Source organism: Podarcis melisellensis (assembly GCF_964234715.1).
Source record: "Podarcis melisellensis genome assembly, chromosome: 4".
Taxonomy (NCBI): domain Eukaryota; kingdom Metazoa; phylum Chordata; class Lepidosauria; order Squamata; family Lacertidae; genus Podarcis; species Podarcis melisellensis.
Window position 1 is genome coordinate 2,102,442 of NC_138531.1, and position 27,486 is coordinate 2,129,927.

At 42.9% G+C, this 27,486-nt stretch overlaps 1 long non-coding RNA gene across 1 annotated transcript in view; it reads left to right on the forward strand.

Moving 5' to 3' along the window:
- The window catches only part of LOC309367756, a 409,169-nt gene extending 382,450 nt beyond the window's left edge, over positions 1-26,719 (forward strand). Inside the window, exon 2 of the long non-coding RNA XR_014167325.1 lies at positions 26,167-26,719. This is a non-coding gene — a long non-coding RNA (uncharacterized lncRNA). The remainder of the gene's footprint in view (positions 1-26,166) is intronic.
- The last annotated feature ends 767 nt before the right edge of the window (positions 26,720-27,486 follow it).

The following is a 27,486-nucleotide window of genomic DNA, read 5'->3' on the forward strand; positions in this document are numbered from 1 at the left end:
TTTGGGACAAAAAGTGACCAATTTGGGACAAAATGAGCATCAATACAGAAACTATTCAGGAATTGATACAGGAATCTACTTTGACATGGCAAATTGTGGAAAAGGCTAGGGAGAAAGTTGTTGACGTTGAACCTAAAGTAATACAAGTGGAGAGGGAGAGAGCCCCAGCCTTACAGATCCAATTTGATGACCATAAGTTGATGCCTTCCATGATTGAATTTAGAGAAAGCCAGATTTTGAGGATTGGAGCCCTGCTTGGACTGGAGAAGGAAAGTTTTGATAGATCCCCTCACGCAGGGATTTGCTGACTTTTGGGACCTGGACTTGGGTCAGGAGGAGATTGGAGTTGTGGGGGCCTTTAGATTTGGAGGAATTTTGAAACAAGTCCTGAAATATCTTTTGGATTTTAGTTTTAACTATGGAGATTTGGTTGCCTTGTCGAGAAGGAATAAAAACATTTCTAGGTGGGAGTTTCCCCGAGATCTACTCTTCAGCATCAAAGGAAGGAAAATAAGAACAAGATCAGTAGAAGACAAAGTAAAGTGCATGTATAAATACGAAGAAGACTTGCAGAAGGGACTTGGAAAAGAGTTAAGAGCCTCGGACAGAAGATTACCAGGTTGATGGACTATATGGAATTGGCGAAAATCACTGGCAGAATCCGAGACCAGGGAGAAGAGATGGTGGAAGAAGATTGGAAAAAGTTTAAAGACTATTTATAGAAATATTGTAAAATTAATGAGTGTTAGGAAAATGTTGGAATGAAGTTATATGGCTTTAGTAGAAATGTTATAAGGAATTAAGCACAAATAAGTATTATAGTATTAACAGAAAATAAGGTTAAAATATGTTAAGATAATTATATGACAGAAAATAGAGAAAGATGGAAAGGAATTGCTGAAACAATTAATAGAAGTGGAATACAAAAAGGGAGGTGAGAGGAGGTCGTTGAAACAAGGGAATGAAAGATAGGGTATTGAAATGGTATGATGTGTGTTTTAAATTGTTTTTGCTCTGTCTTGTTTAGTTTATTGTGTTAATGTTGTGTTGTGTATTGTTTATATATTGTATTGTGTTGGTTTTTTTTCTTTTATCTATTCTTTTTCTTTCCTTTTTTCTTATTTGTAAGGTTTAAAAGTAATAAATATTATTTAAAAAAGAAAAAACTGGAATGTAAGACAAGGGGGGGGGGGGACATGAGATCACACAAGACAACTATAGTATTCATGTTTAATATTGTATGTCACATAAGCCAAAGAGGAAAGAAATCAAATAACATCAATGAACCAGGAAAAAACAAAAAGTCTTATAATTTACTTGGCAATTAATCTTGAACATACTTTGCCCTCATTTAAAGGGCTTGTGACTAGTCATTTCTTGTACCCAGAGACAAAGAAATTTGGAATGCCACAAAAGGCTGGCATGAAGTTAAAGATTTCAGGTTTTATATGATCGTCTCTTGCAGGCGGAAAGAGCAGAAATGGTTGTAAGGTTATCATTCATTTAATAACTCAAGATCACATGGTAACTCACAAAATTTTAGAAATGTCAGGCACCTAGAAGATAAATCGCTGTATTATAGGGGTATCAAATTACACAGAATAGAGAAGTTAAATGAAAGGAAACTTCAATTAAGGAAATCAAGAGTGTTTAATAAGAATTGCAGAATAGTTGCTCACTTCCATATAATGTATATTAATCCTTAAAATATGCAGCATAATTGAAAGAAGTGAGTTCATTGGGATTATCTGAATCTGTTTTCATTTAGCACCAAAATGTGTCTAGAGTTCTTTGTAAGTGTGAAGATCCACAGGGAACTACCTCAGGCAGAATGGTTGCTAACACGACCGCCCCTTTCAGAAGGCCCTGGCCCACCCCCATGGGCTGCACTTCAGACTAACTAGCAAAAAAAAAAAAAAAAGGTGGGCAAAGAGCTCTTGGTCCTCTGGCTGTTAGCTCTGCTGCAGTACCCCTTGCCACCCCAGCCCTCCAGGGAGCGTGAACTCAGATGGAGGGCTCCTAAGACAACCAGAGCACAGCCAGAACTTTCACTCACCAAGCCCCCTCGCCTAGACTGTGTTTTGGGGATTCGAACATGTATTTCCTGGGAAAGGGAGTGGGAGTCTGAAACAAGGATTCAAGCCTAATAAAGCCAGCGCTGTCTCCTCTTGTTGATCTTGTTGATGGAGATCATGTGGGCTTATCATAGATCAAGGAGCATTCGGTGTGTTACTCATCCAGAATAGCTGCATAGTGAATCTGTCTAGAATTTCCGACCTCCCTTCCCTACAGGTGGGCGGGGTTTGCGGCACCAAGCGGGCGCTTACCTGGACAGGTGCCTCCCACCTGCTTGGCTTGGCCTTTGACCCACCCTCGGCCAGGAAGGACAATGGACGGCCGGCCGGGGGTGGAGCTAAGGCCAAAGAGGCTGACCCTTTCAACCAAGCCTCCCTTGGTTTTCTTCCTTCCAGGCACAAGGATCATCAGGAGTACGTTCTGGCAGCCAGACTGAGGTAAGTAACCGGCCTTCTGTATTCTTTGCTTGGGGGGGGGCATGGGCCCTCCACCCAGCTAGGCTGCATTTTGCAGCCATTTCTTTTGTTGTGGCATGGGAGGGGAGCAGGGCCCCTCCACTGCCCCGCCGTGGGGTGTTTCATCGGCCCAAGAGGTCTGATATTTAAAATTTTAAAGGACTGCTATGCCATGATAACTAAGTGTCCCATAGAACGTCAGGCCAGACAAAAGCTGAAACTGATGGCTTGGCCAGTCTCCTCTCACTCTCCTCTTTTCCAGACTAAACACACCCAACTCCCTCAACCGTTCCTCCCAAGGCTTGGTTCCCAGACCCTTCATCATCTTGGTTGCCCTGCTCTGCACAAGTTCCAGCCTGTCAATATCCTTCTTAAATTGTAGCACCCAGAACTGAACTGAACTGCAGGTGGGGCAGAATAGAGTGGTACGATTGCTTCCTTAATCTGGACACCATACTTCTATTGATGCAGTGTAGAATAGCATTAGCCTTTTTTGTTGCTGTGTCATACTAGGAGCTCAGTTCTAAGATATGCAGGAGAGCCCTTTTGCTGGTTCCCATGCCTGAGGAGATTCAAGGTGTGTGGTCTGTTTTTTGTGATAATTCCATGTTTATGATATGACGTCCCCATTGAGGTCCATCTCACCATGACTTGCTTTTGTCTTGTTGGCAGATGAAGATACACCTCTTTGGTCAGGGCTTTGATGCATGTGCACTGGGAAATTGCTCATTTGCTGCTGCCTTTGCACTTTACTGATATGCAATCCTATTTGGAATCTTGCTTAGTTTTATATTTTTTTACTTTCTTTATTTCCATCCTGGGACCTTCAGGTGGACTATACAGGTGAAACTCAGAAAATTAGAATATCGTGGAAAAGTTCATTTATTTCAGTAATTCAACAAGGATTGTAAATAGAGCAATATTGGACCTCTGAGAAGTAGAAACATGCATATGTACTCAGTACTTGGTTTGGACCCCTTTTGCATCAATTACTGCCTCAATGCGGCGTGGCATGGATGCTATCAGCCTGTGGCACTGCTGAGGTGTTATGGAAGACCAGGATGCTTCAATAGCAGCCTTCAGCTCTTCTGCATTGCTCGGTCTCATGTCTCTCATCTTTCTCTTGGCAATGCCCCATAGATTCTCTATGGGGTTCAGATCAGGCGAGTTTGCTGGCCAATCAAGCACAGTAATCCCATGGGCACTGAACCAGGTTTTGGTACTTTTGGCAGTGTAGGCAGGTGCCAAGTCCTACTGAAAAAGGAAGTCAGCAACCCCATAAAGCTCATCTGCAGAAGGAAGCATGAAGTGCTCCAAAATCTCCTGGTAGATGGCTGCGTTGACCCTGGACTTAATGAAGCACAGTGACCAACACCAGCTGATGGCATGGCTCCCCAAATCAACACTTCACACTGGACTTCAAGCATCTGGCATTGGAAACTTCACACTGGACTTCAAGCATCTGGCATTGTGTGCCTCCCCATTCTTCCTCAGACTCTGGGTCCTTGGTTTCCAAATGAGATGCAAAAGTTGCTCTCATCAGAAAAGAGGACTGGGACCACTGAGCAACAGAAAAGTTCTTTTCTCTCTCTCTTTATCCCAGGCAAGATGCTTCTGACGCTGTTTCTTGTTCAGGAGCGGCTTGACAAGAGGAATACAACATTTGAAGCCCATCTCCAGGAGCCGTCTGTGTGTGGTGGCTCTTGATGCACTAACTCCAGCCTCAGTCCACTCCTTGTGAAAGTCCCCACAACGTTTGAATGGTCTTTTCCCGACAATCCTCTCCAGGCTGCGGTCATCCCTGCTGCTTGTGCACCTTTTTCTGCCACACTTTCCCCTTCTGCATAACTTTCCATTAATGTGCTTCGCTACAGCACTTTGGAAACATCCAAATTCTTCTGCAATTACTGGTCGAGGCTTTCCTTCCTTACGGAGGGTCTCAATGATGGCTTTCTGCACAACTGTCAGGTCAGCAGCCTTCCCCATGATTGTGCTTCCTACTGAACCCATTGCAGATGTTATGGATTGAATAGCTACTGCACCTTTTCACAATATTCTAATTTTCTTAGATTGTTAATTTGGGGTTTTTAATCAGCTGTACCCCATAATCATCACAATTATAACAAATAAAGGCTTGACATATCTCGCTTTGTATGTCATGAGTCTATCTCATATATTAGTTTCACCTTTTAAGTTGAATTACTGAAATAAATGAACTTTTCCACGATATTCTAATTTTCCGAATTTCACCTGTACATGCTTTTAACACAATGTAATTGTGTGAATTTCTTTGCAAAACAGATGATAGGAGTGCAAAATGGATGATTGCAAGTGGGTGAATTCAAAAGCAGCTTCTGCAGTTGGTCCCATGGAAGAAACCATTACAGAAATGGATAATGGTCTTCAAAAAATCAATGCAAAACCTTTTGAATGTACTGAAGACAAGATTATTGATGATCTGCCAGATGGTTGTGTGATGGTCTCTCTCATATAAGTTAGTCAAGTGGCATACATGAGAAATGTATTGGTGAAATGTAAATGGATTATGTAATATTGATTAAATGAAATATGTCTAATAAAATTATATGCCCTATAAGCTTTCCTGTTGGTATTCCAAATTATGTTCTCCACTATTAACACAGATATGAACACACTTTCACTGGGAAACATAACAAGTTGACATGGCACATTGAGGAATGGAAAGGGTGAATAAAGGCAGGAAAAAACAGTTAAGGTAGTGCAGTGCAGAACAAAGAAACAAAGGAGTAGAAGTAGAGAAGGGCAACCTTATCCCTGCAAAACTGCCCTTTACATCTGCACAGCAGCAGTGAAACAGAACCTACAACAGGGCAGCAACCAACCGAGTTGGCTCAGACCCCCATTCAGCACTGTGGCAAACAGTCCAAGGAGTTTCATGGGCTTGTGTGAGTCAGCTTGCCCTGTGCCCAAACACCCACCCACCAGTATTGTGGACTCTATAAAACAGGTACAGGCAACAACCATTTCATGTGGGGTTCTGTTCTCAGCCCTCACACATACTGGCGGAGCCTGCCCCTCCCATTCCACCCCCCACTCTGCCCTCTTCCGGTTCCCAAAGGACCCACATGTCATCCATCCATCCATCATTGTATGTGTATGCCACCTTTTCACAGCCCAAACCATGCTCAAGGTGGCTTACAACACATTGAAAATCACATGTCAATTGGGGGTGCCTAAAATGGTTGCTGAATGTATGGACCTTTTGTCTGGACTGAGTTGAAATTTGCAGGAGTGTCGGTCCTGCAGAGTGGGCAGATTCTTCTGGATTACAGGCACATAGGTCCAGGAATTCTAGACCCTTTGCAATGTTCCCATGATTACAAGCTTGGCCTGTCAGTCGCAGCAGGTCTTCCTCCAGCCCCTCCCCAATGAGGCGTTTGCTTGCTGTTCTCTCCACCCTGGCATTATTCCTTATATTAGGCACAAGAGTATTTTTTGTAGCAGATGCTTTCCTGTAGTTTTCTTTAACGTCTGGAATGCTGAGGCACCAGAAACTACTTCAGAGGCCTCTGCTTTAACACATGCCATTTCATACAACTCCAGCTCTGCCTCTAGCAAGCCCCCATTTCTTCCAAGGCTCCCTGCTTCATCCAAATCCACTGTACACACCCACCACTCAGATTGAGCCTGGAAAATGGGGGCTGTCCAAGAGACCTCAGGTCAAGCAGGCTCCTTGTTTCTTGTTCCTCTGGCCCTATTAATTGTCTTTTTTTGGTTTCTGGACTGTTATGACACAAAAGTTTAACCATCTGCTCGGACCACATAAGAGCTCCACTTTTTTTGGGTCCTGATTTACTAAGTGCTACTCACAATCAGACCTTGGTGGCTATTTATTTATTAAGCCAGGCAACTTTTGCTTAAAATTGGAAGCAAGGCCAATTTAATTAAGATTTTAGAGGCAGCCATCCAAGGACAGCAATTTCTGCCGAACATTTTAAGAGGGAATTAATTGGAACCTTTTGGAAATGTTGGATAAAATATCTCTCAGTCATACGAGTGGGGCATTTTGAGGCTCTGCTTTCCCAGCAAGTTTATTTTACCACAGATGCCTGAGGCATGCCATGTAATTATTGAGAAATTCCACTCAACTAGGGAAAAATAGACAGCAGTGCATGATAAGTGGCATGCCTCTTTAGCTCTAAAAAATATTCCCTTCAGACCCAAAAGCCAAGTTCAGTTCTCCAAGTGAAGTGAGCATGTTGTGAAACTGGACTTTGGGTCTCTGTGAGACATTCGCATAAGGCTAACCTTCAGATATCTCGCCATCACAAATGGAACAAGTTCTAAACATGGTCTAGCATGGTCTCTTGTTTATAATCCAGAAGGGTTGCCCTGTTTCTCTTTCACAGGAAATTTGTGGAATTCATGGCTTTTTCATGTAGCAGTGCTGGAGAGCCAGGCACTTGTGTTAGTGTCCCAGAGGGAATCTTCTCACATGTACACTGTTCCTATGTTTGATGAAGGACTACTGCCCTGTGCTTTGGGCCAGGAGTCAGATGCTGCCATTCACCTTTGCAGCACCACACGGCTTGCTAGAAGGAACAAGGAAAACAAGGAAAGATGAGGATTCCTGGTTTCTTTCTCCAATTCATTGGACCAAAGGGGATGTATATGATTTCCTCTTGTGGTTCTTACTTATTTTCATTGTTTTGAGATATTTGATGCTGCTTAATTGCATCACTTAAAATGTGGAATTATTATTAGCAATAATTTTATTTTGTTTTGAATGTGGAATTGGTACTGATTCTCTTTTGTTGGAATAGGTTTGCCTACAGAATTCTGTTCAAATGTCAAATAGTATATAACTAACTAAATAACACATATATGAATGAGTGCTGTACTGAGCTGCTATGAAAGTGGGCATACACAGATAGGAAAGTAGATATGAGGAATAGTGCACATAAACAAAGAATGGATGCACACAGTGGTCCAGCAACACAATAGTCATGAGCTGGTTTGAGGGCTGCCTTCTTCCTTTTGAAACACTTTGCAGTTGCTTAGAGCAGCTAACATCTCTAGGTCTGCATTGTGGGGGAAAAACATGTGTGATCCATTCCTGGAGAATTGTATGGAGAAAGCATCTATGGAGTAAGCCATATTTTGCCCATACAATGCCCCTGGCACACTTACGGTACAAATAAAAGGTGGCTGCCCCTGGAGGTACATAGGGCAGCTGTTTCTTATTCTGTACAATTCCCCAGGAAGAGCATGCACAGGATGATGGATGGCCACTTCCTGTGAGCATTTCAAAATACTTTTTTATTGTTCTGACATAGTAAAGTTACTAGCTGACCTAAGGAGTGTTTACAGAGAAAGAAGGCAGCTCTTCTACTTTATTTTTATTTCTTTAGTAGAACTTGGTGGATTTCATTTTATTTCACAATCCACATGAAAACAGGGAGGCACACATCTTTTTTCGCACATGGTTGAAACTGACCTGGGATGGAATGAAGCTGCTGTCCTGCATCCCTAGCCATCTTGCCCAAGGAGACAATCTAGATCAGGACCATAGGAAACCCCCTTATCCCTTGCATGGTAGGGTCCTGATTTGAATTAAGACCCTCTGCACCTGCACTTTCTATTCCAAAAGAAGGCCGCATTTGGTTTAATAGAATCTCTCTCTCTCTCTGCAATGAAAATTGTTCTATACACCTGTGATCATAGAATCAGAGTTGGAAGAGACCACAAGGGCCATCGAGTCTAACCCCCTGCAAGCAGTTTTCCTGTGGAGGCTGAGGGAAGGCAGCTCTGAGCAATGAGGTGTTTTGTCTTGTGTACAACTGCAGTGTGGGGTGATTGGGGTGCCTGGGGTGCTGCATCTATGGTTGCAGTGAGGAGCCTACTGTGAGGGTGGATTTTCTTTCCACCTAAACAGTTTGTGTTATGTGAAATGGTGGCAGAGTGGGGAAGGAGTTGCCATTTTGTGCTCACCCCTCCATTACAACCATTGTGTGATTGCGCCCACAACACTTCATTAACATTTCAAATGTGCCTACAAGCCCCAAAAGTTTTGTAATCCCAGAATATTCCTATACTGTAATTATGCACAACTTACTAGATCTTGAGTGGTGACCACACACATTGCAGCTTAAATCCAGGCCCATTGCAAGCCCCCCCCCCCCAACGGCTCCTAAAAATAGTGGTTGCATACTTTTCCTTTAATGCTCAAATTAGATTCTTCTTGGTTTTATTTACATAATGCATTCACTGCAATATAAAGTTAATTTTATTTGAACCATTTATAATTTAAAATATTAAAACAAATTCTTTCCAATTAACTACCAAACACCAATTATTACTTTCCATAATTAGCAGCTGAACAGTTACTTCTGCCAGCAGTTAAACTATAGTAGGAACAAATTAGTGAAGCATTTAAAAATTTATCAAGGGGGGGTGTAGCTAAAGCAATATTTAGCAACAGATACTGGAAGTTAACCTTCATGTATCAAAGAGGCTTCCTGCTTATTTGGCACTCAAGAAATCAATGAAGAACAAAAATACTTATAAAAAAAGTCTATGTGAGAAATGCTCAGTGAAGAATAATTTTGCACCTCTGCTGATTGGATTATGGCTAGATAAAAATGACACAATATAATAAAGTTTTGCTGGGGGTCAGTGAGCTAATCCTGCAACAGTGTAATGGAAAATCTGGCAGCCAAGGATGGGTTCAGGCATGTAGGTTCATCCTTTCTTTGTTGCTTGCATGAAGTGGTAACTTGGGGTTGTGAATCAGACATATAACTCTTGATTCACAAGAAATAATTTTCATGTCAATTCAGCATCAGCTTACAATTTTCAGTGAGTTTCAGCTTTCCTGTGGAGTTACATTTTCTTCAGCCACTCATGTAAAGAAATATAGTGGCTTATTATCAAGTGTGCGCTGTCCCAGAGATCTGTAGTGATTAATGTACTCATGTATTTCATGCAATCAGCACAGTTGCTAGGTAGATCATCCCCAACACCCTTCCAGTTAGGTGGTTCTGGCTGGATTTCATTTATTTGTTGCATTAATATCCCACCTTCTTCTCCTAGGAGCTCATGGTGGAGTAAATGGTTCTCCCTCTCCTAATTCAATTCCAACCACAACCCTGTTGGGTGGGTCTAACTAAGAGGCAGTGACTGCCCCAAGGTCACCCATGAGCTTCATGTGGATTTGAACCCTCCTCTCCCGATACTCCTGGTCCCACATTCTTAAGCACTGCAGCCCACTGGCTCTCCATATCTTGTAAATCAGCTGGTGAAATCCAGCCTTGCCCATCTCTGCATTTCATGCCAGTGTGCTCCTTGCCTCTCTACTGCTTTTCTTGTAGAGTTTTTGTTCTCCTTCCAAACTCCTACTTATGGCTACACCTCATTATTCAGGACCACTCCTCCTTCCAACCTTCCTCTTGGGGTACCTTCCAACTCTGCAATTCTGTTTCCTCTTATTTGAATGCACACTCCTCTGCATGGGTAAAACACTTTGCAGAAAGAATCTAGATGGACCTCTACATGCCTCCTTAAGTGTGCTTGTTTTACCTGAGTCAGTCCCAGAAATTCCTGGTTTGGTTTCAAGCTGAGAGTCAGAGGAGCTGGCCACCAAGTGGAGAACTGGACCAGAATGCTGATGCTTTAGAGCCAACAGAGATCAAGGGTGGTAGTTCAGAGACGCCATCCCTGGCAACTGACACATCAGTGGCATCAGATGCTTCCCATGGTATGACACCTGCTTAACAGCATTCCAGGTGAGCAGGCACAGAACAGGGAGAACATTCTCATCTCTGGGACAAGGCGTTGTCTTTGTAAGAGCCATGGTCTTTAGACTGAGGAGGTAGAACGTGGGACAAGTGGAGAGAAAAGAGTCCCATAAGTCTTCAGGCCACCTCCAGCCTTTATTGGAGGGAGCTCCTCCATGGAGCTATCTGAGCGTTACAACCTGCCTTGCCTCTTTCAGTATGTGACACAGAAAAGGCCTCAGCATAAGAAAAGTTATGTGAGAGACCTAGAAAGTGCAGTGTCAGTCTTGCAGAAGAAGTTTGGCTGAGGAATCAATAACTGGAAATCATCCTAGGTAAATTGCTCTTGTTTTCTGTTACAGGATTTCCATCGAGTGGTAGAAATAAATAGCTGAGTTCTTAACCAGACACCTGGTTTGTTTTGCTGCTTTCACATACCAGGACCCACAAAATTCCTTAGTAAATTTCAATATAAATTTTTATGGTTGAAAAAATGGGTCTGTTACTAGTATTAATTTGCCCTTTGTAGAGTTTTATGACTTGGCTGATGTTTAGCCACAGATGGGGCCAGCAGCTCCTCTCTGTTCGCTTGTCTTCTCTATGTCTCCTCAGTTTCCCTCGGACACACAGCTCTCATTTCAGAATGTATGTGCTGCCTCTTCTTTTTTTCTTTGGCACTCTTTGCTCCCCTCCCCACCCCCCTTGTAGCACAGCCTGTACAACTATTAATGGATTTCTAAAGTGGCAAAGCTCTCATCAGCTGCACTGTGTGGCCATCTCTCCAGCTAGCTCACACCTTCTGTGCTGTTCGCATGTCAGATTTCTTGGGGAAAATAAAAACTCTTTAAGTTCCAATTGCGTAGATGTTTTGCCTTTTACCTCTATTCCTGAATATGGAAATTTTACATTTCTAACATTACCGTGTTGAGGGAAATGTTCACACTTCTAATTATTTTCTAGAAAGGAAGATAAATAAAGCTTGGATGATTTGAAGAGCCAGTGTGGCGTAGTGGTTAAGAGCAGTAGTCTCGTAATCTGGGGAACCGGGTTCGATTCCCTGCTCCTCCACATGCAGCTGCTGGGTGACCTTGGGCCAGTCACACTTCTCTGAAGTCTCTCAGCCCCACTCACCTCACAGAGTGTTTGTTGTGGGGGAGGAAGGGAAAGGAGAATGTTAGCCGCTTTGAGACTCCTTAAAGGGAGTGAAAGGCGGGATATCAAATCCAAACTCTTCTTCTTCTAGAAGACTCCTCAGTGGAATTTACAGAATGGAATACTGTTTTGCTCTGGCAGACTTAGGAAAAAGGATAGAAAAGGATGAGTGCAACATGAGCTTGTAGCACAGTAGCACTGAGTAGCATGTCCCATGAGCACAAGAATTTCTACCTGCAATGGGACTTAACTAGTGTTCCCCTAAATCTGTTCTGGTGGTTGTCCCACCCTCTAGAATACTTTTGGGGAGATTCTGGCATTGACAGGATGTGGAAAAAGAGGGAAGTCCCATTGCACAAGTGCAAGTTCCATCCTTGCACTGATGAAACACATTCATTGGGTACTGCCCATTTCAAGCACTTTTCAGGTCTTCAGTGCTTTGCAAGATTTAGTTCTGCTCCAGAGGCTATGCAAATAACTTATCTTGAAGCTGTCCAAGTTCTGCAGATCTCTTGAACTTACTGAAACTCCACCAACTTTTGCATGGACCTCCAATTTTAGTTACCAACATCTGCTGCCTCCAGGATGCTTGTAAATAAATTACTTTTGGCCAAAAGGCTCAATCTGGACAAGGTGAAATCCTGTGACAGGTTAAGAGATGTGAAGAACCTCCTGCTAAACTTCACCAGATGTATCTAAACTTTTTTTTTTACTTGCCTTGAAATTCTTCATATATTTTGTCCTAGTGAGATGCTCAAATTTCACTCCATCGGGCGATCTACAACTGAGTTTGGTTGGGTCCCTCATTTGGAGTAGTAAAAGAAAAATTGGAGAACAGCTGGTAGAGCAGGAGCAGCAACTGAGCATCATTCATAGCATAAGAGAAGACGAAGGACACAATACACTGGTACACTCATGCTTCTTAATTGAAGAGAATGGGAAATTTTTATCCAGTGTCAGAGGTCCCCTCTGCCCAGAAGGCAGCAGAGCCAAGAACATGAGACAAGTGGGCCCAGGCAAATGGAATAATCCCCTAGAGCAATAAATCTGGGTCAAGGGGCTTCACCTGGAAGCAAAAGCAGATGAGTGTAGGACTATAAACTCATAGTATCTTGAAAAACAGGCAAATATGGATTTGGGAAGGAACTAGCAAGCATTGGGATTCAACTAACCTGTATAAAGATGACATATTCTGCAATTAAGTACCACAGCTTTCCCAAATCATCTAGTCTGTTTGGGCAGCAGAAGTCAATTTAATTTGTACAAAACAGGCTTTTACTATTGGGATTCTCCTCTGCAAGACTTAATTTCCCAGCAGAGTGTTAAGCCACTGATAATTTTTCTTTTATAATTAAGAATTATGTACCTAAAACCTTAAGATTTACCAGGCAGATAGTGCTTCTGCCAATGTAATGATTCACATGCACACAGGAAGTGGCCTCCTTGGGTCACTATAGCTCATTGTGACTCACGCTGTAACAACGCGGTTGTAGCACTGTGCACTCCATACGGTGTGCTTCATTATCTACTGAGACCTTTCTACAAATAAGAGACTGCTAGAAGCAGCTTTGTTAATGTTATTCAGTAGCACAAAACCAATACATTGTTTTCATGAAGAATTGAATGCTTAGTCACACTCAGTGACCGCAGCCCTGACCCACACAAATCCAGGCTGCAGTTTGCACAGTTGTCTTGTGTGTGCACACTTAATTCCCCCTGATGCTTCCCAGGGTGCCCCAGTTTGTAATTTCTCTTCTCAGGGTACAGGTGGCCCATAAGTAGGGTTGCCACCTCTAGTAGGGCAAATTATAGGACGGGGGGGGGGGGATTTATTTATTTATTTTTACCTGGACTTAAATGACTTCAAAGCAAAATGACTTCAAAGCAATCCATTACAATGACACACATGATTTACAGTGGTTTATTCAATTTAAAAAATAAGCAAAAGTACCATAATTTACAAGTGTTAAAAAAATTGCATATTAAATGTGTTGCTGGGCTTTGTAATGCTAATTGGTTTGACACAAACCAGCATTAAGCATCACAGTTGCATAGTATTCACCCCCAAACAATTGCAAGCTCTCTGTAACCTGTAACTTCAAACAATATTGGACAGGAGTTAAGCAAAATTAACACCTTTATTTCTGTGGCAGGGGCCATGCAGCAAGTCCCTCTGTTTTGAGCCAATAGAGAGTCAGTCTCTCTCTCTCTCTCTCTCTCTCTCTCTCTCTCTCTCTCTCTCTCTCTCTCTCAATAAAGCAAAATGCAAAATTAACATCTTCCTTTCCATAGAAAGGGATTTGTCTGCAATATTTTTATCCAGTGTTTTATTGGAGTGTATAAGCATTTCTGTCCTTTAGTAAAATATCACATACAAATTTTGTATGTTCATTTCAATCACATTTCTTTGGTGTTTTATCCATTCACACAACACCAATAGATACAGTATAATCATGCCAAAATCATTTTTGCAGTGCTTTATCAATAAACATGTGCACATTGAAAACGTGAAAGTAGGATGTGAGGGCGACCTGGCTGCGACATCTGTCACCCCATTGATCGCCAGGGTTGATTCGGCTCATCTGGCTGGCTAGGCGGGTGTCCCCTTCCTCCTTCACCGCTCCATGTGCGTCCCTCCCAAAGCTGCGCGCTCGGTGGAAGAGGACGACCATCCCAGATAGAAGGAGTGTACCGTTCTTCGGTCAAGGGTATACGATAGCTGCGCTCCCCTGCTAGAACCTCCAAACAAGCTCAAGGTCCATTTGTAGGAGAACGTAGGGTAGTCAAGCTTCCAAGACTCCAGACACATCCAAGTAAGGCGCTGCATGTGGCAGTTTGCCATTCTTTAAAAAGAAAGAAAGAAAGAAAACGTGAAAGTAAAGGCAGAACAATGGGGGATTACTAATGCATTAGTTTCAGTTGGGAAACACAAGCTGGTAATTTGGATCCCCAGAATTCATAAATGAATTATTCTATGACTTCTTATCAGAAATATCAAAATGTTTCAAAGGTCAATTTATCTCCCCAGGCTTGGAACAGAAATGAATGATTCAGTCTTCCTGGTCTGTTCAGTAGCTTTCCCATATTTAAAGCTAAGATTTAACTACACAATTTTAAATGTCTTTTTCCCCAAAATGTTTTTATTTAACAGGATTTATATACTGCTTAATAATCATAATCTCTAAATGGATTACATTAAAATTACCAATACAATCAGACATTTAAAAAGTTACCCTAAAATATTTTCCTTATAAAATCAGCAGTTTTAGAAATATACATTAGGAGAAAAAAAATTTTTTAATACATATCAGATTTGCACGTCTGGGTAGGCTTACTTAAAGCAGCCTTTTAGCAGGCACCCAATCAGTGCCATGGAGGTGCCTGCCTGATGGGGATGGGCAGGGGTTCCTCATGGAAGGATCCACTCCTTGCATGCTCAGAGCCAACATTGTGTGGCTCTTGTCAAAGTGACAGTTCTACAGACCAAAGAGTATACAAGGTGAGATAAAATACAGATTTAAAAAAAATGTATTTTGATGGTTTGATTGCTATTTGAGTTAAGGTTGTTCAGGAAGTAAGAAATCCAGTGGAGAGCTAAGTTCTGAGCCACAAAGTGCCAAAGAACAGGAGGACCAAGTTGATATGAATAAGAATCTGGAAGGATCAAATTCCTCAAACAATCAAATCTCACAATCTCAGTTGGGCAGCTCATTGTTCAAAGGAAAGAGGAAAGCCTTAGCAAAAGCACACAAACCATCCAGCACTGCACAAAGTACCCACCAATGCTGTTTTTCTAGAAAAAGAGGTGCTGGAACTTGCCATGAATGCCTTTCTTGTTCTCTTAGAATTGCAATGACGCCCACCTGAGAGGAGCCAGAACTGAGTTCTGGTGAGATCTGACTGGAAAAAATCCTGGTACTCTCTCTTGTTTCTTGGGTTCCCTTCACTTTTGAGGAATAAGGGCTACCCCAAAACACTATGGTTCTTGGTGTGTGATTGGCCTGATCTTATGATCTATTTATGGACAGAAAACTCAGCATTAACAGATTTCCCGACTTCAATCCCTGTAAGATTGCTTTATGAAAACAGCAAAACGTAATATCATACCAAATATTATAAATTAAACAACTAAACAATTCACAGCACTAGGAATAATAAAATGATTTCTAGGAGCTGAAAAATACTTTAGCATTCACCAACTTTGCCACAGACTAGAAAATATTGATAGATATACTGTACACTGTACAGTTAGTGCTGGCCATGTTGATGTTGTTGTTGTTTAGTCGTTTAGTCGTGTCAACTCTTCGTGACCTCATGGACCAGAGCACGCCAGGCACTTCTGTCTTCCACTGCCTCCTGCAGTTTGGTCCAACTCATGCTGGTAGCTTCAAGAACACTATCCAACCATCTCGTCCTCTGTCGTCCCCTTCTCCTTGCACCCTCCATCTTTCCCAACATCAGGGTCTTTTCCAGGGAGTCTTCTCTTCTCATGAGGTGGCCAAAGTATTGGAGCCTCAGCTTCACGATCTGTCCTTCCAGTGAGCACTCAGGGCTGATTTCCTTAAGAATGGATAGGTCTGTTCTTCTTGCAGTCCATGGGACTCTCAAGAGTCTCCTCCAGCACCATAATTCAAAAGCATCAGTTCTCCGGTGATCAGCCTTCTTTATGGTCCAGCTCTCACTTCCATACATCACTACTGGGAAAACCATAGCTTTTACTATATGGACCTTTGTTGGCAAGGTGATGTCTCTACTTTTTAAGATGCTGTCTAGGTTTGTCATTGCTTTTCTCCCAAGAAGCAGGTCTCTTTTAATTTCGTGGCTGCTGTCACCATCTGCATGTTGATAGCATCAAGTAAACACTTTACAGAAGCAACCTAGAGATAGAAATGAAATGATGTATAAATTTGTGGTATAAGACCAAGGAAGACAAATCAATGCTGTGGAAGAATAAAATTTGTGGTATTGAACTATAAGATCAAAGAAGAAAAATCAATGAGTTTGTGACAGAATAAGCACTTTTTTCAAATTATGGACTGTATAAATACAAAGACACATTTAGCAAGGCAGAGTGGACAGAAATATGGGCCCACAAAGCTATTATTCTAAAATAAGTAGTGACCTACCATCAAGGTCTGACAGATTTTAGATTTGTGAAAAACAACAGAAGGAAATAGCGTTAGGATGCCTTGAAACCCAAAGCCAACAGCTGATGAGGCAATTCAAGAAACATTATCAACTCTCTGTGGTCTTGACCTTGGAAATAAATTTACTGCCCCCTTACGACCTAATTGTCTTGTTTGTTGTCAGTGGCTGTCTGGAAAAAACAAAAATGAACTTTTCCCTTGAGTGCCTTTTCTAAATGATCCTGTATTTCATGGTTTTTTTTACAAGGCTTTAGTCTACTCAACTTGCCTTACTGGTGGTTATCAGAAAGAAAAAATTAGTTTGGATCACAGAATAAGTTGCATCCCAAATATTGGTAAAATGGGTGACAAGCAGATTCCATGCAACAGTTGTATTTTCAAAGTTTTTCTCCAGTTGGTCAATCTGCTAATTTAACCCCTCTTTTTGTAGGTACTATCTTAGGCCTCTTCTTTAGCATAGTGCCATTTTATGTGCATTATGGATTAAAATTTCATTTTTAAAAAATGAGAGCTGTTCTGGAGATGGGGAAGAGAAATGGCTACATTGCACATTTCTCTACATTCAGAGCAGTCTATTGTGCTTCCTTCCCTTTCTGAAAACAAGCCAATTGCTGTTGCTAAGCTTTCCCCATTATGTGCAATAGGATTAACTGTACCGCTGCCCCTGCCCTGCTGTCTCACATCAGTTCACAACATGTCCAGAAGGATCCAGAAACATTTAATTATCATCTGCTGCCCAGGTGTGCCATGCATAGGTTATGGTAACTCACAGCTTGCAAACATTTATTTTCTGTGCATTCAGCTTCAATTTTAAATTTTAAATTACAAAAATACAAAAATATAAAGGAGGATGGCATCTCAGGGGTGGGGATGCTTTGACCATCCCACCTGCCCTTGAACCCAGTGTGTTTTGACTGCGGGCGATTCAGGCTTCAGGCACTCTTCCTTGAATGCAACCCCAGCATAAGTTGAGTCACCTTTATCCCATTATGTGCTGATATCTGTAGGAATGAAGAGCAGACTTAAAATACTTCAGGAGCAATCTTATAGCAAGATTGGACTGGCAGCCAGTCGAGCTGAGCCTGGTAGATTTTACACCAGTGTAAGCCCTGAAAACTCAGGGGGATGGGGAGGGGGCAGGACCAGAGGAAGGGAGAATTTGGCAGGTCCTAGGCCCCTTCAGCTCAGTCATGTGACCTGGCAGCCCAGCATAAGTCAAACTGGCAAAAAGGCAAGTATAACAGTTTGATTTCCCTCTGTGAGGAGTAGGTTGGCTCTGCCAGCAGTAGCCACACTGCTTGATGGCATTTGGATTTGTTGTAACTTTATGCCAACTTAAGTTACACCAGCTTCTCGTCTATAGCTTTGGCTTTGTTTCAAGAGTCACACTGATGAAACCTGCAGAATATGGTAGTAAAAAGTTTTCATTGAATGCTCAAAAGCCTGTTGCTAATAAAGAGAGCATGAATTATACTATTCTAAAATCCTAAAGTAATGTCACATTAGACTCAAATTCAATTCCAGCACCTTCACTGGAAGTCTGTGTTCAAGCTGTCCAAGTGTCATTTTTATCTGGCTTGAAAGATGTTGTTGTTTGAGCTGAGTGAAAGTGATATTTCTGCCCTGTACCTAGCAAGGTAAAATATTATTAATACATCAGCTACCCAAACTGAAATGAAGTGGACAAGATTCTTCTACATTTCTAAAATTGTTTTTGTTTAGAATGACGGGTATTGGCTTTATCTGCCTAATCAGTTCTTACTATGCACAGTAGTTGCTAGTATATATTGAATTTAAACCTAATACAGCAGCATATACAGACACAATTAATTCTTCCTTTCCTGTTTCTCAAGCAAAACTCACTTATTTAAAGTGATGGATAAGTGTCCCAAAAGCATTATTGTAAGATCCATGAAAAAAGAAAATAATAGCAGGTGCAGTGAACAGCAGACTCCTATCCTTGGCTACTCAGAAGTAAGTCCCATTGGGTTCAGTGGGTTGAACTTCCAAGTAAGGGTGCAATCCTTACGCACAAGAAGCTGGAGTAAAGTTGCACCAGATCCCAACAGTATCCATCTAAGTCAGAATGAAAGAGATACATCTACTTCACTGAAGATCTGCTGGATTCTAACATGCTCATCCAGGCAGATCTTGCCATTGGATTGCTCCTTAAGTGTGCTTAGAACTGTAGGCAAAAGTGCATTCCTACTCCTAGTCCATTGCAGTGGACTAGATGACCTCAGGTCCCTTCCAACTTTATAAGTCTCTGGTTATCTGGAGTAAGCCCAAAGAATATGGTAAGATTCTTCTATTTTGAGGCACAGCCCAGCACTACAGCCAAGAGCAAGCTAGTCAGCAGTTGCATGGGAATATACAATGTTCACTTAGTTCTTGTATTACCCTAAGTATTCAGAATACCCCACCCTCTTCAAAATAAAGTATATCCAATTTTGTGGATTATCATCTCGTATAACATCTCACCACTGCTGGGGTGAGGCATAAATTGCTGTAGAAATAATAAATACAGCCCTATGAGCTTATCCTTCAAATGTGTGCATTTGGTTGTACTGATATTAGATCAAATTCCTGATGGAACACATTTTTTCAATCCAATCCTATGGGCAGAATGAGTTGTGCTTCAGATCACACGGGGCATGCCTAAACATAAAAACATAGATGGAAGGAGTAGAGCTGCAATTGCTTCTTGGTGATTGCATCAAACTTTTATCCATCCAACTAAAAAATGGTCATTAAGACTGCATTTCCTTCTAAGCTTAAAATATTGGCCAAATGGTTATTTATTCTGGAGAAAAGGCAGAGAAAAACCCAACACAATGGAGCAGAAATCACTGTAAATATTTGCTGAAATCTGGGAGTAAGAATGTTTGGACTCAGTGCAGCTTACTTCCGAGTAGATATTATAAGGTTGTAACCCAGTTAACCTGATGTATAATTATGGCTGAGCCAAAAGTTCCAAAATGAACATGTTTTGGCTTGAAAAATGAGCTTTCAGGAGCAAAAAGGGTTCACGGACGTCTTCCTTGTATCTTTTCTTTGTCACTTTTTTCATTCTTCAGCAGCCACTGCACTTCTCCTGTTGCTGCTCAACACCATTTCCTCACTTTTTCTGTGACAGTAAGAAACATCACCATCATCCTGATTTAGTGATCTGATTTTGAAATGGAAAGACTGCCCATTTATTCCTCCTCTCTGCTTCCTGATTCTTAACAAGTTACTGATCCGTAATAGGATCTCGCCTCTTATTCCATGGCAGCTAAGGAGTCTTTGGTGAGGTGGTTTGCCAAGCACAAGTACACAGTATCTGCTGGGGCACCTCCATATGTTGTATGATGCTCTTAATGACCTTGAAATGGTTAGTGAGACAGGATTTTCCCTTGCAGAAGCCGTGCTGGCTCTACTTCAGCAAGACTAATTCTTATATATCCTTTGAAATTCTACCTTTAACAATGCTTTCAACAAGTTTTCGTGGAAGATACGTTAAGATAACCAACGTATTATTTTCTCCTGGTGGAATTACAACAGCACAGGGTTTTCTGTTTATTCTATGAGCATCACCTGTTCTCTTTGTGGGGACTGGGCACGGACAGCACTAAGCAGTGAGGTGCTTTGTTGGTGCAGGGTTGCAGTGCCTGCTTGGCTGCTCTCTCCGTGTGTGAAATACTTGTGTTTCAGCATCCCATGGTGGCATCCTGCAGCTTCCCTATACTGCTCCAGAATCACAGGATGCCCGGAGCATGGCCTATATATGATCTAAGCCTTTCACAGTGTAATCCTGTTGTAACTTAGCAACCCACATAAATAAATATTTCAGCACATTGGACACTTGGGGGAAACCAAGAGGTGCTTTTCTTTCTCTACTGCACATATTCATATCAATTCTAATTAAGTCTTCAGTTTAATGCTGCTTTTCAGCCACCCAAGGTAGTTGGCTCATTTCATGTTTCTCGTGATGACATGAGCTCCCTGGGGCCTGATCAAATGTGCCTTTCATTTCATTAATTCCCTGCTTTGCTACCTATATAACCTCCATTTACTATGGGACGCATTGCCTCAGTGAGCGCAGGAGCAGTTTTTGTGGTCCCATTCATTACTCACCCTGACTTTATAGGACATTGTCCTACATAAACACGACACCTGCACAGCTGCAGTACTAGAAACCACAACGGTGATGTGCAGAATGAAAAGGCAGAAGGCTGTTTGCAGACCAAGGAAGCAAGCCTGAGCTCAGATACGTTTCCAGGCACAATTCAAAGCGCTGGTGCTGACCTTTAAAGCCCTAAATGGCCTCGGCCCAGTATACCTGAAGGAGCTTCTCCACCCTCATCATTCTGCCCGGACAATGGGGTCCACCTCCGATGGCCTTCTGGTGGTTCCCTCACGGTGAGAAGTGAAGTTACAGGGAACCAGGCAGAGGGCCTTCTCAGTATTGGCGCCTGCCCTCCCATCAGATGTCAAAGAAATAAACAACTATCTGACTTTTAGAAGACATCTGAAGGCAGTTTAGGGAAGTTTTTAATGTTTACGGAAGTTTTAAATGTATGAAGTTTTATTCTGTTTTAAGGCTCTGTTGAAAGCCACCCAGAGTGGTTGGGAAAACCCAGCCAGAAGGGCAGGGTATAAATAATAAATTATTGTTATTGTTATTGTTATTAATGCTGGGATGAGAGACTTGGGACCCAGCAGATCTCTGTCTCAGCTGGCTGGCTTCTGGCTCAGCTTGGCTCCATCAGTTGGCGGAACCAAGGCTGGCATAAGCCCTGAGAAATGGACATGGGGAGCGGGGGGTGAGACCAGAAGGGGGGCGCTGAGGCTGCATTTTTGGCCCGCTCAGCTCTGTCACGTAACCTGGCAATGAGTAAGTTCTACCAGCACAAGGGGCAGTGTAACTCAAACTGCACAATGAAAGAAATGAGGAGGACCTGATCCTTGGAAATCTGTCCCACATTCACCTGCTGACCCTGAACAACTACCCTCCTCACTAATCAACACACCATCTCCATCTTCACAATACAGTGGTACCTCGGGTTAAGTACTTAATTCGTTCCGGAGGTCCGTTCTTAACCTGAAACTGGTCTTAACCTGAAGCACCACTTTAGCTAATACGGCCTCCCGCTGCAGCCGCGCCGCCAGAGCACGATTTCTGTTCTCATCCTGAAGCAAAGTTCTTAACCTGAGGTACTATTTCTGGGTTAGCAGAGTCTGTAAACTGAAGCGCATGTAACCTGAAGTGTATGTAACCCAAGGTACCACTGTAATATCATGGTCTGTTTCCAAAGCTTTACTGAAATGAAGAATCATTATACCTGCTGAACATTTGGCCTGCTGTGAGCCACTTGGGGAACAAGTTTGTGGGAAAGTGCCCCCCCTCCCAGTTCTTGCAACATATAGGCCCTTCTTACACATGGATCACAGAGTCAGAATTATGAATACTTAATAATAAAACTCTGTTATGTGAAACAGAACTGAAAGGAAGAATGGGATTTTGATGCCAGAATAACACAGCCATGGGGGAAACACCATACACAGCCCCTTTGATTATTATTTGTAACTGAAATTCTATACCACCCTTCATCCAAGGATTAGAGGGCACATTACAATATAAAATCACAAAATCACATAGCATGCTGCCGTAGCAAACAAAACAGCAACACACACACGTTTAAAAGGCCACAGTTTGTTTTAAAAAGCCTGGGAGAAGAGGGATGTTTTGCCGAGGTGACAGGCCTGCTCCTGTGTTCCCCACTCCCGACCTCGTGCAGAGGAGGCACACCAAGAAGGGCCTGCAAAGATGATCAAAGCATCCAAGTCAGTTCTATGGGTGTTTTCAAAAGTGGGAGAAGCTGTACCATTTCTATCAGAAAGACCCACACTGCCGGTTCTTGTCCACACGGCTGGCTCTTTTGAATGCTCTTCCCAACACATGGGAACTGTTTGTGTCTTGGGAGAATGTCTGAGTGGGGAGGTCCAGAGGTTTCTGGTCTCCTTTTCCATCAGTCCCGGCAGCCGCTGTGCCCAATGGTCGGAGAGGGTGGGAACTGGAGCCCAGTAACATCCAGAGGAACACAGGCAACCCATCCCTGGTCCAAGGACTTGTGAGTCTTTAATACTAATAATAATAATAAAATTTATTTACCAATTTTATTTACCAATCCCAGTGTAGGGATCTCTGAATGCTTCAGATGTTTTGATCTTGCTCTTGAGCTCTCACTGCTCTACCTGCCATTTTGGAGGACAGTGCCAACTGGGCAGTGGTATCGCTCTCTCTCTCATTATTCCCATGCCTCAGCCTAATGCTAATAACGATGGCGCTATTTGAACATTAATTAAATACAAATTGGCATTTCATCACAGCTCCACATTCCAGCGTGTGATTTGCAGCAAATGTAATTAATCACAGTGTTTTTGCTAACAGAGTTCTGTTAGATATACTTCTGCACACTAAATGTTATGTCTCTGGTATAGCAAAGCCATTATGGCTTAAAGCCCTGTGCTCTGGCAGGGATTCTTTTTATGTCAATGCAGTTTGTGCAGGACAAGAAACTTATAACCTCTGCTGGAAGCAGTTTACACGGGCTGCCTAACTATTATTTCCCCTGCCCCTGTCAACTACCAGGCTGCTCCTTTTCCCTATGCAGCCACATATATCTGTGCAAGCCTTATTTGGGGCAAAAGTCTTCATTTTCCTGTGTGAGGGGCTTGTGAATAAGAGTCAGTGGGAACTTGGCCAGTAGCTCTGTGTCGTGTGTCGTTCACCAAACAACTTATTTCCAACAACATCCCCTGGAATGCAGCAGAATCTCTTCAGAAGAAGGCCCTCTTCAGGGCAAAGTGGGTCATTCTGCTGCAGAAAGGGGATGCCATGAATTTCTTCTCCATCCCTAAGGCCTCCATGGACCCCAGAGGTCTCCCTGCACACACACAAAGCCCATGTCATCGTTTCCCTCTGTCAGTTGATGGTGAGGGAAGCCTTCATTGGAGAGAGCGCAGTCGTCTCTGCTGCATTCCTCCTGTGTTTTCTGAAGAGGTCTTTCTGTATCCCAGCACTGAGGTATATCTGAAGGGAGCAAAATGTTTATTTTCATTTTTTTCAAGAGCACTGAATAATTATTTCATGTGTATGGGAGGTAGATTTGTGGTTATCAAATATTGCCCCTTGAGATTTAACTTGTGACTTCTATATGCAATAAGAAGAGAAAAGAAAGTTTTTATCCACTGCACTCTGTATGGAAATTGGTTTCTTATCTTCTACAAGTGTTTTTTTTATGGGGGGGCATTAACAAAAACTTTGTCTTAACAGTACTTTCCAATAACCATATTCTTCAGTTCTTCACATTACTACTATCTGTGTAAATACTGCTGTCATTTATTGGACCATGCTATTTTCACTTTTAATTAGGGATGGAAAATAATTTCTCATGAGCCAGTTCCTGGTTCCACATTCTCACAATCAAAGCAGGATTAGAATGGGTAAGTGAGATGGTTCATTCCTTTCTGTGATGTGGGGGTTTTCTTCCGGTAAAGTTCAGAGTAGTAGCTCTGCCTTCCATACCTGCTTCTGTGGCAACATCCTTGGAACAGAAGGGTTGTGAGGGGAAGCAGTGGGACAAATGCCAGTTAAACTTGCCCAAGCTATTCCTGTGAAGGATACTGAGGGTCCGCTCAGGCGGCAGGATCCACAGGGGCAGCAGATCCCAAGGTAGATATCTCCCTGCTCCCGCACCCCTAAGAAGCAGGGATAGCCTTTCCCTTGCTTCAGCTGTACAGACAGTAAACTCAGCGTTTTGTTGTTGTTTAGTCGTTTAGTCGTGTCCGACTCTTCGTGACCCCTGGACCAGAGCACGCCAGGCACTTCTGTCCTCCACTGCCTCCCACAGTTTGGTCAAACTCATGCTGGTAGCTTCAAGAACACTGTCCAACCAAACTCAGCTATACAGCTGCAAATAAAACGTTTTAAGTGTGTTGTAAGGTGCATTATACAAATGTGACACTAGATGGCGATGGTGAGCTATGGCAAATTAAATATATTTTTCAAAACGTTATTTTAAAAAAGCATTTTCTCAGCATTATTTATATGTGTCTAGATTCCACCAGATTCTCTGAGGAAGTTAACTTGGGGAGCAAGGCTTACTGAGTTCAGGCTGGTGAGCGCTTTTCTTCCACTCCCACTTGCCTCAGGTAAATGTGCGCTGGTTGGATGGTGGCAGCTTTAAAGCCTGATCCTTTTAATCCTTCCAGGAGCAGGATTAGGGTTAGGGTCTCAAATTTCAGTGGTGTCCTATGAAATTCAGCACCTCTCCACCAGTCACACTCCTTTTTAAATCATACTTGTGGTGCCCGCAAAGCTCCCCGTCCAATGCGACCAAACCGGTTGTGGTCCCCTAAATCCACCTCTGCCAGGGGCCCCCAATCCTAGAAAGTGGGGCTCCTAAAGTGAGGGTTTGTTCACTAGTAAGGCCTGCAGACTTTACTTAGCAGTCAAAAAATTCAGATATGGAGGAATTGTGAAGTCTACCTTAGATACTTGGGGTTTTATGGAATTTACTTGGGGATTAAGGCATCCTGGGTTCACCTATTGTAGGGCTTTACTTTTCGTCTTTTCCCTTATACTTTTTATACTAAAGTGTGGGCACAGGGGTTGTAGCACAGCCACTCTCAGGCGGCAGGATCCACGGGGGCAGCAGATCCCAATGTAGATCTTTACCTTTGTTCCTGAGGTAAATCTTTACTCACCCCTTCTTCCCTGGCAGGAGGGGATGATGAGACCATTTCGTAGTTCAACTCAGAACCAAAATATCTTGGGCTGCCACTTTTAATCCCATTCTCATTTCCTTTGTATATACCTGGAATTCAATTCTCCGTTCAAACTTGCCAATATTCAGTTACACATAACTTTACTCCCAGGAAATTATGACCTGGTAACATTGTGGGAATTATACAGCCTGGTCCTTTGTATTCTTCTTTGGGAGTAACCAGTCATTGCATCTGTAAATTGGAAGATCCATGTTCAAGTATAGAATTAGGGAAAGCGTGTTCTCCTTCATGGAGAGCACGTGTTGCGGGGGGGGGGGGTCTGCTGAGCCACCCCTCTGTTACCAGGCAGGGTCTCCAAAGATGGCCTGGGGCAGTGATTGGTTCACTGGGTTGCTGGGGTAAAAGTTATGTTGCAATTTTGGTGGGAGGGGTAAAATGTTTAAATACTCTGCACGCAGCCTGGAGCTTTCTCTTTGCTGCGTGCAACGGATCACCTGGAGCACTTGGACCGTCTGGAGGACAGTGGAGCGATCTTCTCATTGTCTCATTGTTGGTTACATTTCTTTATTTTCCCCTTCTTTTTAATCTTCTCCAGTGCCTTAATTAATTTAATTCCCCTTTTTTCTGTTTGATTTCCAACCCCACCCCTTACCCTGCCCTTTGGGAAGATTCTCCCTGTACCTGTGAGCGCTGCCTGTGCATAATCCTCCTGGGCTTGCCTTTCCCAATAGGGAGAGAGCCCCCATTAGGGGCTTTCTTTTGCAAAAAGGTTTTCCCCATTTTCGCCTGTTTAATTGTGGGGCTAGTCAGGGCTGTTCCCAGCTTACCTGGAATCACCTTCATTTATAGTATCCCCATAGGTTGGCTTTATTTTGGGTGCGTGCAGTGCTGTTGGCCAAATTTTAATCTAGCCTTGGGCGGGAGCACTATTTTGAGTTCCTTTAATATTGCAATGAGACAAAAAAGGCAGAGAGCAGAAGCAGGCAGGCCTGCACGGACTGCACAAATCATTCAAGCCTAAGCCTGCTACAGTTAGCAGTACAGTAAATTGTTAAGTTTCTGTGACATGTGACTCATTCTCTCTATAAGAATGTATCTGTTTGTTTGCAGGCTCACTTGTTGCTAATGTATATCTTAGGCAGACAGAGTGGAGCCAGAGGCTCTCTGTGCCTCCAATGAGCACTCTTTGTATGCTCTTTAACTATGCTGTTTCTGAACAAGTTTATTTTCTTCAAGTTTGTTTTTCCCTGATAGTGGCGACTGCCGTTTTAGAGATGAGCCATTGTGGCTTAGTGGCTAGAGTACAGGACTAGGACCTGGGAGACAGGGTTCATATCCCCCACTTAGCCATTGTTATAACAAAGCAAAACAAGCTGCTCCTTTTGGACTATTTTGTTGCTGGGTAGTTTGGCCCATTTGTGATATTGCTCCCCAAAAGAACTTTGGGTTTCTTGAGGAGGTGCTTCCCTCTAAAGGGCAAGCAGGGGTACCTGGACAGGCGGTGGGCTGCCTCGAGTTTGTTATCTCATTGGAAACATTTATGTCTGGCCTAGCAGGTGATCCTAGGGCTTGGCCCGCTTGGCCCTAGAATTTGATGGCCTCTGGCAGCGTTTCTGGCCTGAATAGCGTCCCCATGTGTGCACTAAGCATTGGTTTCACCTGTTCCTCACATTGTTAGGTTTTTTCTTTTTGCAGACTATGACAGGGCCTTTGCAGATGCCTCCAGAGCTTGCCTCTCCTGCAGAGGATGACTTGTTGATGCCCCAGGTGCCTTCTTCCAGAAGGAAGCGTCTTCAGAGGCAGGAAAAAGCGGAGCAGGGATGATGCTTACACCTCCTTGCAGATAAATCATCACTGGGCTCTGATGATGATTCAGACATCACCTTGGACCTCTCCAGGGGTCAGGGTGAGGCTGTTCCAGGTCTTTAGGGATAATCCGAATAGCTCAGCTGGTCAGCGTATGGTGCTGGTAATGCCTAGGTTGGTCCCTGTATGGGACAGCTGCATGCTCCCTCATCACTCTACCCGGACACTGAGGTCCAGCGCCGAGGGCCTTTCTGGTGGTTCCCTCACTGTGAGAAGCCAAGTTACAGGGAACCAGGTGGAGGGCCTTCTTGGAAGTGGCACCTG